General features: G+C 35.3%; 1 pseudogene; it reads right to left on the bottom strand.

The window, feature by feature from the left end:
* Window positions 1–22: 22 nt before the first annotated feature.
* Window positions 23–12,081, bottom strand: LOC114743398 (callose synthase 2-like; annotated as a pseudogene).
* Window positions 12,082–12,220: the final 139 nt, after the last annotated feature.

Raw genomic sequence — 12,220 nt, 5'->3', positions numbered from 1 at the left:
ACAACGGTATCAGTTGGAAGACCTTATCAAATTTCCGTGAAAAAGTGGCTTTCAGTCCCTTCTTCTTAGTTGTCTCAGCCTTATCCAATGGAATCAAGCGAGCATTAAAAGCACCCGGAAGTGAATCAAATCGAGACCTCAGTAATTCCAGGGTACGAATCTGAAATTATAACGAAACAGTAATTAAGTATGAGGATCCATATGTTCTCAATCAATGCAGCTTGAAGGGGAAGGGTTGATGACCAGAGTGTGGTGTTAAGGGGAGAAATTAAAACTATTGAGAGGGGATAGAGGTCAGTAAACAAGTATTGCCTCCATTCCTTTCTTCATTTCACGTGTGTTTCTAGGTTAAGTTTTGACGGGTGATTAACACATGCCTCTTATACAAAGTACACATTACTTGGCAAAAGTACAAAAACAAAATAGGAGAATAACAAATGACCATTTAAAAGTAAATAATGAGAGACAAACCTCTCCCAACCGACGAAAGGCACCATATATACCCCCTACAAGTGTGTAGTAGATAGCATACCAAATCTGTGTATCCATAAAGTAAACCTGCAAAGGACAAACCCTATTGATTATTAATAGCGTAGAATAGACGTTTGAAAAAAAATGTATCACATTATACGGCTAGATAGACATACAAGAATGACAGGAGCCCATAGAACGATGACTACACCAATATTGTTTTTCGCTGCATCAAAAAAGAGGATGAGATTACAAGCAGTCCTGGTAGGAACTAATCAGTTAATTTCATTTAATCATGCAATTACCTTGAGGGAAAAATTCATGCCACCTATAAACTGATACATGAACACGCATGATGGCTTTTGTTGGGCCTACCAGAGGCTTAATCTGCAACGCGAAGTGATAAGATATAGAGTTGAGAGAAAAATTGAATTGCTTTCATTCATATAATTATGCCTATTTATATACATTGTAAGCCTCTAGCATTAACTACGGGATAATACTGCCATTATGACTAATTTCTAGAATCAACAAACTTCGAACATTCTCTAACATTTCCCCTCAAGTTAGAGCATAAATGTTACTTATGCCCAACTTGTTAACTAATATAATCAGCTCAAAGCCCACGCAATGCTTCATTCAAAATTTCCCTGGTTGATCTCCAGTCTTGGCATATCCAATGGAGATGATTTTTTTTGAATTTTTCCCCAAACAAAATGACAATCAATTTCAATATGCTTGCTTATTCATGGAACAGGGATTGGAGGCAATGTGAAGAGAAGCTTGGATGGCACCATAAACTTTGCAAGCAGTGAGGTTTTAGGACGAACCTCACTTAACAACTGATATATCCGCATAACCTTGCAAACTAAATGTGCCTAAGCTCTATATTTTAATCCTACGCATTAAGGACACTACATTCTGCTTCCTAGTTTTTAAATAATACAAGGTTCCATCCCGCAAAAACCAAATCCCCAAGTAGACCTCCTGTCAACCTTGGATCCTGCCCAATTTGCATCAGAAAAGCATTCAATATTAGTGTGCCCATGGTTTTCCATGCATCGAAGATCCTCTTAGATAACAAAGGATTTGTTCCAAGCTGACCAGTGAGTGACTGTTGGAGAAGGCATGAATTAACTAGCCTCACTAACGAAGCATGCAATTTCAAACGAGTTATAGTATGATTTTTAGTTTCCCTCCTAGTCGTCTATACTGCTCAGGATCTTCAAATGGTTCGCAACATCCTTGGTAAATTGTAAATTAGGAGTCATTTGGGACCAACACGGTTTAGCCCCCAACTTTCCTATTTTTGTCAGTAAGTCAATAACATATTTTCTCTGAGTTATAAAAATACCTTTCTTACTCCTTGCAACCTCGACTCCCAAAATGAATTTCAATGGCCCCAAATCTTTTATTTGAAACTGAGAATGAAGAAAGCTTTAAAGATATGAAATTTCAAACGTGTCGCTTGCACTAATCACTATATGATCAACATACATGACAAGTAGAATTATGTTCGTAGCTGTTCGTTTCTAGAACACTAACTTATCACACTAGGCCTAGGGTAGGCACTTTCAGCCACTGATAACCTCGTATTGATGACCTAACTCCACCAATTAAACCACAGAGTAACGGGTAGAAAAATGGACAGAAAAAGTGGGAGGAAAATTGAACTTTTTTCACTCACATAAATATGCCTATTTATATACATTGGGGGTCCTCTAGCATTAACTACAGTATAATTCTATCATTATAACCAATTCCTAAAATCAAGCTAATGCCACATACAAGATATTTAAATTAAATTAAACATAGAATATTCTCAGGCATAAAGAAATAAACCAGATTAATTAAATCAAGACGAGAACGGAGGATGCCATGGCAAAATGATTTGGCACCTTTGCAGATGCTGAACTATAATTACAATAATTCATAGATCATTTAGAGATTCATAGATATGGGAATGGATCAATATTTCTTATACATGGAAGAAAGGGAAAAATATGAAATTAATGAAATAATATGCATATATCTTGGCAGTAGACAGTCAATTAAAATCTTCCTCTGCATGAGTGAATTATGGACCCAAACTACAACAACACACTCCTCTATCTCATAAACTAGGATCTGGAACAGCCAATTAAACTATCATAAGCATTAGAAAATAACATACGTTATTTGAAATCATTCTAAGTGCCAGTATAAAAAAAATGACATCGTTCTGAAGTATTGTGACCTTACCTCCACATAGTAACTGAATGCTAATTTTGAGAGCATTAAGAGAACCCAGAATACAGTGTACCTAGAAATTAAAAACAGTCGCAATCAGATCAGCCAGAGCTGTGAAGCAGTTCGTCACAACTCAATAAAAGAAACCCATTATCTTACTTTAAAAGTGAAATTGCGCTCTCATGCATTCCTCTTCCAACAAAGAGTCGAGGCTGAGAAAAATATTTTAACAAAATTAAAGAAGGAAAAATAGAAATGATACTGACAAAAGAAGCCAACATATAGCATTTTCCAGCAAGGTTATGGAAAGACATATTCCAAAATGCACAAATAAGAGACACACATAACAGATGCATCTGCATACCTGGGACCACCACATCATGAGCTTCGCAATGCTAGTGTTAGAGCTTTCAAGAATCCGCCGTATGAAAGGGAACAGAAATAACAGTGCAGACAGCATATTTGGAGCTAAGTAGATGAAAATAGCCAAATGAACATAGAAGGCGAACTTGCACTATTGCCAAACCAATTCTTGATGGTTTGTGCCAAACCAGATGGATTCTGCCAGCTATATGCATAAGTGATGGGTAAAATTATGACCCATGCTGCAGCCGAAAGGGCTTTGAATATGTATCGCAGCTTGACATGAATTGACATGCACCTCCTTGCCTTCCAGCTGAGGATTATATCTAGGATGGCTGGAAAATAAAAATAAGACATCAATTAGCCAACAGCTTCATAAACAAGAACAATTTAGTTTCATAATTCAATGAAGGTTCATGTACACAGTCACTAGTCTTTTTTTTTTCCCACCAACACATTCAGTAGTCACTAAAAAAAAATCATAATGAACATTTTGGACAAAATGCTGGTCATCACAATCAACAGTAAGCCATACTTTGTCATGTCAGGATAGACATTTAGGTGGATATATTTTGATTGGATTCCGACAATATGGTTAGCAGTTAAATTTGCTATCACTTTCTGGATATGTGCAATTCAGATATCTTCAAAACACTGACTTCCAGATCGTTCATGATTTTTTGTTAAAAAAACACAGGATGCATCACCATGTCATGTTATTCAAATGAAATATTCAACATAAAAAATTTCAATAAACAGTTTTTCAGAAAATCTTCTTAATCTAACATATGGTGGGTTATTGATTATATGTGGAGATCAACATAAAATTGGAATGTCTATCTGTCACCATGGCTTCAGTTTCAACATGTGGTCTAGCTTTTGCATGATCACTGAACTGTCCTAAACAGGAGGTTACATATTACAGCTAAAAATATTTATTTTAAAAAAATGTAAAACAACACTGTGAAATCTGTATTGACATCCCAAAAGGTCAGTGTTGTTTTCCCTGTACTTTTGTTTATAATTTTGAGAAAGAATAAACCGCTGTAAATAGGATATTAGCTCTGGAAAATTAGAAAATGATTGTGACTAGAAATACATGTGAAAGAATAAGGAAATTATATTTTGCCTCTACCTTGTGCCAGCTTCAATATTGCAGCAGTTATAAAGATGCTCAAAACTTTCTTGAAAACATCACCATCAAATATGGAGCTTAGATGGCCTGAACCGTTCCAAGCTACGATGATCATTGCCTTAAGCAGACAGATCAATCAGCATATTACGTAAGAATGAATGGAGCTAGAGTCAAATGAGTAAAGTAAATGCCATATCTGACATATTTACCTGTAAACATAGTATATAGAAGCTCCACATTCTATCAAAACTTCTAAATACATGCCAAAATGTTCGTATCTCAACAAAATTAACTTTTCCCATCCATGGAGCTCTCTTTCCCTGTTTTCAAAAATGAACAACACCAATTGAGAACAAAACTAGAGAGAATGACATTTTTGCCAATATAGAATGGCATCATTGGGTTGTTCAAAATTCAAAATAAATTCAGGGAGAAATAATTTGAAATATAATGATGAAATTAGAAGTTTTTGCCAGCTCTTTCAATATAGATTAATAGTGGGCTGGATCTCTGACCCAATTTGTCTACCAAAAAATAATTAATAAATCTAGGATAATATCCCAAAATACATAGAAAGTACATCTTTCTGCTGTCCAGGTCCTAAAAACAAGTGGTTTCATTGGAGATTTATATGCTGAATCCTTTTCTCTTTTCAAGATTAAGCTTCTAAATTATGGCAATACCAGGTTACACTGGCGGCTTCCTGCAAGTAAGGAAATCAACAATGGAAACAGATTTTGACATCTAAGTCAGATACTGGTTTTGTCATGAACCACTCTTCCTAGAAGCTCAACTGCTAGGAGAAGGTCTATGAATCCTTTTGACTTAAATGTCTAACATGTCCTTCATAATAAAAGCCTCTAATGCCATGTCACTAATCAAATAATCCAAAAGCTTAAGCCACTAAGAAAAGGGCCAAGAATTGTTTTTCAATGAAATTCATTTATACCAGAACCTACAAGAATTAGATCTATGAACTTTGTGCAATGTTGAAGATAGATTGACGGAAACTACTCTAGAATTCTTATTGATTCAATATTAATCTCACTAAAGTCTTAGGGGGTGTTTGGTTTCAGGTTTTAAAGGCCAAAAGTCCATTTTCAAGACCAGCTTTTGCTAAAAGTTTGTGTTGGTTTTACAAGCTTGTCCCAAAAGTCCATTTCCTCAACCGGTGAAAGTTAGTTTGCTAAAAGTTACTTGGCCTTCCTTTTGGCTTTTGGCTTATGAAAAATCTCTAACTAACATTTTTCCCATTTTACTCATTCTTCTACATGAAAAATGTATCCAAATAAATTTTAGTTTATTGAACTGACTTCTCCAAAACTGTATCCAAACATCAATTCTACAAAAACTAACTTTTACCAAACTTTCAATTTGACAAATGAACTTTTGTAAATGGATTTTTGGAAAACTAAAAACCAAACACGCACTTAGTCAAATGATAGAGAAGCTGCAGTTATGGAAATTGAAAGGAAACACACAAACTCATCGGTTTCTATGCTATTCAGAAGGTATAAACTCTCCCTAACAAAAGCAGAAACACACAAATTCATTGGTTTCTATGCTACTCAAGAGGTACTCCTTAGCAAACGCAGAATCTTCTTTACCTTCTATCTGACTCTCTCTGACATTGACTATTTAGGCAAACACTCTCTCACCCCTAATAGCCAGAGGTGCTGAATTCCCTTATATCTGGTTTACTATGCTTTGGGGTTCTTTCCTGAATACGTAAGCAAAGGCCCATGGTTTGCTCCCTTACTCTTCCTCTTGTACACTAACACCAGAGGCCCCATGTCTATCATAAATATAAAAATATCCTTTTAAATAAGCGAAAGGACAAAATTGCAAGTACATAAGATTTACTACAGCATTATTTAACTAATACCACTACAGATCATGCCAGCTTGACATGCGGAAGGCAGCACTGCAAATTATGCATAATTATACACACAAATAAGAAGCATGACCTGGAGCAAAACACACTCACAAGCTCCAAAATCAGACCATTCAGTCTAGAAAGGTGATCTTAAATCCCCCACAAACAATAACAATGTAATGAACAGCACCCCTTTTCATTTAATCTTCTTTTGAAGAAATAAGTAAATAATACTACATTTTCAACCCAATTGGTGATTTATAAGGGGAATAAATAACACATGAAATATTTGGCACCTCATCGTTATTATTTGGAGACTGTTCACGAGGCACCGAGAAGAACTCACAAATGTTACGCATAGGCCAGCCCAGGTGGAAACAATCAACTGACCTACAATTTGAGAATGGTAATCCCTTATAACATAACTCATCATACTAAAGAATTTCATTAAAAGAGAAGCATGATACCAAAAATATTCATTTAAATCATCATAGTTTCTCCACTGAGAATGCTTTGATTTTCCATTCTTACTCCTCTTGGCTTCCTGTAATGCAGAAAAAGCAATATTAAGTGATACAGGGTAATCAATATAGCAAGTGACCAAAAGAAGTTCTTTAGCACGGGAAAAAAAAAAAAAAGGAGAAGCAAACCTTGGCTATGGTGTCATAAATTGGTTTTACTACTTTAGTCAAAAAAACCTCATTATCGCCTCCATAAGCTGGCTTTACAGGCTCACCTGTCAGTGGACTAACATTGCCGGCCAACATCCCATACAACTCAAATGCCATCTAAGCAGATCAACAAGGTAAAATGATCAAAATTGTCAATGAAGTTTTATTGGCAACTACTCCATATTCAAATTACATACTTTCTAGGAAAATAATAATATATTTCTACCCTTTCTCTAAGTAATCATAAAACTTAAAATGAAGTAGAACCCAAAACCAACAAGCATATGGCAACTTAACTTTTCTGGACTGCTAATTTTCCCATTACTCTCACTTTCTCCATAATAAAGATGTCAATGAACCAATCAAACAATAAACACTTATTTCAAAGCTTAAATTGTTATGTCACGAGCAAGCTCATGAACGTTTACACTTATATCTTGAGATTCTAGCACCACAATGACGTCTGGACCAACCGGAATATAAACTTCTTTCCTTTTTTTGGGGTCTGAAAATAGGATTGTGCATTTGCTTAAACAAGTGATGCATGGCGGGAACCAAATCCAGAAATTCCAAACCAACCATCATATCTCATCAATCTCGCATTATAAAAACAACAGTTATTATAATGTTTATTTATTAGAAAAGATATGAATTATTGAAAAAAGTTTCATATTAAGAAATTTATTGTTTTAAATTAATGTCAACATATCCAAACTAGAAGACACTAAATTCGTCTTTCTCCATATAATGCAAACAGAAAATTCCAAAAATATGAGGTTGGAAATAATTTTCTTTCTTCTTATCAGGAATGTCCATAAAGCTCACGAGGATTCCTTCAAGAACTTCTAGCCATTTGTTAACTAATGAAAGGCAACAGGAGATCTTTAACATACACACTGAGGTTAGTAAGGCAAATCAATCCCCTGGTTACGTGGGGGCACTGTGGATTCTCCTATATGGAAAAGGAATAAGAAAAAAATAGATGCAGCACTCCATTAGTAAGTGTTCGATAGATTTACAAGGGAATCATTCCACCAGAAAGGCAATGAAAATTTCAGTTCCTTTCCATTATCAAAAAAAGATTTCGAAATCTTCTATCCTGAATTATACTTACATGGTGATATATATAACAAAGACATTCTGGCATGAATCTTAAATTCGCAGCTTCTCCCCATATAAGAAGATATAGACCCATGTACAATAACTTGCGCTGTTGAACTTCCTGCTGGATAGTTGGCAACCTGACAATCAATAAGGTCAAGATACTTAAAAATAGTACAAATCAATACCAGACCTAAAACAAGTGGTTTGAAGATCAGTGATGAGTACAGTGTAATAGGTTTTCAGCTAACTCCCATTGTACCAAAAATAGAATAAAAATCTTAACAGGAATTTTACCCAGATAATGTTGTACAGTATCGTCAGACTACACAAGAGAGAAGCATGAAGGTACCAACAAATAAGGTTGTACTTCAGCTAAGCCAAAACCAAGCCAATCCCATCCTTCGCAGGCTTCTGGAATAACTTTGTAGGCACACACATAACTATAGTTTTTGCTATAAATCAAAATCTAAAATTATTTTTTTACTCTAATATTACTTTATTCCTCTAAACAGACATATGTATGCATATAACTATGCCAAGACAAAATTAACTCGCTCTACAGCTGTTCAGTTCGTAGAGGCCAACAGTTTAGCCAAGCTGACTTACAGTGAGTTTTCTAATGGTCTAACTTTAGCCATGACTAGGTACATATAAGACCAAATTAAACTTGCTAATTAACATCCCATGACGTTTGAAATAATTACTAGCTTAAGATTTGGGAAACTCACCAAAGGCTACTTTTGCGACCCAAATACTTGCACCACCTTTTGTAGTTTTTAAAGAGCTTCTTCATCACTGCTGTTAGAGCTTGATCATCCAACTAAATAAAAAGAAAAAATCATAGCATGGTAAGAAGAAAAATAAAGTCTAAATAAAGCATAAGCCAGAACATATACGATAATTAAGAAGAAACCTTGGCGTGCTGATCAAGCTTTGAATTTTGTCGTATATGCACATTCGCAAGCAAAAGAATCAGGTGTTCCCTTTGATTTTCCACGTTGTCCTTCTGCACAATAATATAAGAAGCATAACCTGTGTATTAAATACGAAAAACCAGATAATGAACACCAATCCATTAGACCACTACCTGGAAACCAAACATGATATGAAGCCAATCCAGAATGTCAATGTTTACTTTCTTTTGGTAACCATTTGGCCAGGGCAGCCCCCTGATATTACGAAGAGCAGAGGCAGCAGCTTGAATCTGTAAGTAGCAAATAAGTTCATCACTGCTTCTAAGAAGATTCTAAGAAAAGAAATTTCTCAGATAAAGGAACATTGCTTCGAGGAGCAAGTTCTTGGATGTGCAAAAGGGATTAGAAAATTGTTAACCATCTAAGGCATTATTTTCCTGTTAATGCTGCCTTGCAGCACCTTAGCTTTTGGATATTTGGCGATAACAAGTTATGGATATTAAGAAATAATGCATGGGAACAAACCTCAGGATATCTCATTATAGCCTCCTTCCCACTCTCTGGGTCAAGGGGCAGAATATTATAAGGGGCATATAGTTGCTTCTTTTCCTCAACCTGTTTTTGAGTTTCCAAGATCTACAATTAAAACAAAAGAAAAAGATAATTAGTAAAAAAATTAAACAGTGAGGTTACTTTACTCTCTTGCAGATTTAAAGTCAATGACCAAGAAACTAATACAACCCAGAAAATCTCAGGCAAGAAAACAATAATTTTACCTCATCGGAGACCTCAACACCCTGTGTTTGATTAACTGCTTTCAAAACCTCAAACAAAACAGCAGCAGTATGATATGCTTTTGTGAGCTGGGCACTGGAAAAAGATATGAAGTTAATTTCAACATTGTTTTTTAATGGAAGGAAGAATGTTGTATTTAGAGAGTTGAGGAGAATTTTTGCTATCTATCAAATGTAAGGCAGCTAAAATCAAGTTGATGATCAAATGATTGAATTTTACAATGTAAACGTACCGGTCTTTATCAGCAGCATTATGCAGCGCATGTATATATTTTTGGTAGTAATGCCGATAAAAACTTTGTATTTCACGAGCATCACTCTTTGCCCTTCCAGCCAATGTTGTTTCATTTTCCTGAAAAGAATAAAACTTTAGCTCCATAATCGCGGAGTTCTAAAGAAGTACCCTACAAATTAACCACTGACATCCAGAAATGTCCATTGAATATGTAGGAGGCTCTTTTTCTTTCTTTTCAGCTAGTTTGGCCTATCTAATCTAATGTGTAGATATGGGAATTGCACTGTTTCCCATCTATATGTGCTTCTTCATTTTTTTCTTGGCCTGAACTCTTACACAGATTTTTAATGTATGGCATGGGTTCTAATGCAACTTCAAAGGAACTACTACCAATTGTTTTATTTGAATCATCAATAACAGCCACTAAAGCTTCCTCCTCTATCCCTTACTCCTCAAATGCAAAATTTACTCCCTAGAGCCTAGAGGTTGTGGAAGGAAGGAATCATAAAATGATTATCTTTGCATATAATATTAAGACTTACCCTTTCTAGACGCTGAAGAAGGGCAGTTTTGAATTGGCGAACACCACGTCCATTGGATGAGGGATCTAGTCTGTGAGCTTTTTCAAAAGCATAAAACCGACCTAATCACACAAAGTACATTTATGAGCTCTCAAAATTTAGTAAAACTTACAAATCATCTATAGCAAAGTCATAATCAAAGATAGATAACAACATCCCATATAGAAAAACAAAAAGCATCAGCAATTTCCCAAATATGTAACAGTAACAAGAAAAAAATGAAGAGGACTTCGGGCAATGGGTTCTCTTTTCAAATGAAATTAAACATACAAACATAGAATACAACTAACAGAATATGAAATTTATAGAAACGAGTAGTTTAACGAATAAACAAAAATGTGAAGAAAAATTAGTGAAACTTAGGAAAACACATTGTTTTACTTAGAGAGTTTAAATGAACTATAAACGAATGCCAGTTTAGCTATTAAAGGCAACAAATCAAGAGAAACACAAAGCACTCATAACTATTGTCATCTTTGTTGCTAAGAATAAGAACCAAAATTGTTTTCAGGCAATTGTCCTTAACAAGTCAAGATTTTGTGATAAGGATAGTTGAAATTATATAAAGTCACTGTGAACAAGTGCTTAGGAGTTTGATTTATGCTCATTAGTCTTACAAGGATCAGTTATAGAATCTGTCCAACGAAAAGTTATAATTATCAAATGGAAACAGTAAAAATGTTAGACCCACAAGAAAATCCAGCATGGTTGCATTTAGACACATCAATACAATAGTAACTCACATAGATATGCAACTCTTGGGTTGCTGCTCTCTATTTCATTAGCCACACGGAGGATGGGAGCTATTTCAACCAATGATGAAGGCACCACTTCACTGTCCAATATTGGGTCTAGTCCTAAATTTCCAGCCGTCTGAGTCCGTAGTATCCGTCTAGGCTGCTGATTATCAGAGCCCCTTCTATAAGACATCTTGAGACTCCAATAGATCAATTCACATAACTTCTTTCAGCTGTTGTCATTATTATAACAGTAACATGGAGAGTATCAGTGACCAGATATACTCATGCGTAGCTGATGACAAATTATATCAGAATATCTGATTATGGCAGATCAGTAAACTGAATCTTCACCATTTAATGAAAAAAGTAACACTTTTGCTTGGTTATTTGGCTGTTCAGCACACTGCCTTTTTCATCCTATTTTTCTTTCTATTGCCAAGACATTAAACTGTGAACAATCAGGGGGGCTAAAGGGGAACCTTGCATGTTCTGACGCTGTCCCAGTGATACGCTTGAAAGATAATTCTCAATAACAGGACATGAAAAACCGTATATTCCAGAGACCCCTTATAAACTATGAATCAATAAAATAATAAAACTGGACCATCAATACTGGTATGGAAAGAATTCCTCAAACACCCAAGCAGTGGAGTTAGTATACAGAGTAGCAAAAACAAGCTTTAAAATTAAAACGAATAGAAAAATGAAATCTAATTTAAAAATCGAAAGGAACCCCCGGCAATGACACCTCAAAATCCATTCAACAACTCTGCAAGCAGAGGCTGTGGTAATTACGTTTTGGTAAACACCAACAAGGCATAAAATCAATCAAGAACTTTCTCCTCAGCTCCCACAATCTCTGAGTAACCCAGGAAGCAAAAGGATCACTTATCTCATGAATCAGACGAGTGATATGGAAACCAGAGTAGAGAAAAGGGTGATCAAGTTAAACTCTTAATCAGTTGATTGAAAGTAGATGAGGCTCTTAGAATTCAAGCTACGATTAAAAGATGATAACTTTTTATGAAATAGTGAAAGAACAGAGTGAAGAAACTTACATGGAGCATCAGATAGTGTAAGAGAGAGGATGGAAGAAAGAGAAGTGTT

Source organism: Neltuma alba, unplaced genomic scaffold (assembly GCF_004799145.2).
Source record: "Neltuma alba isolate B1F8T4 unplaced genomic scaffold, ASM479914v2 tig00004011_pilon, whole genome shotgun sequence".
Taxonomy (NCBI): Eukaryota; Viridiplantae; Streptophyta; class Magnoliopsida; order Fabales; family Fabaceae; genus Neltuma; species Neltuma alba.
This window is presented reverse-complemented; position numbering and strand designations above follow the sequence as displayed.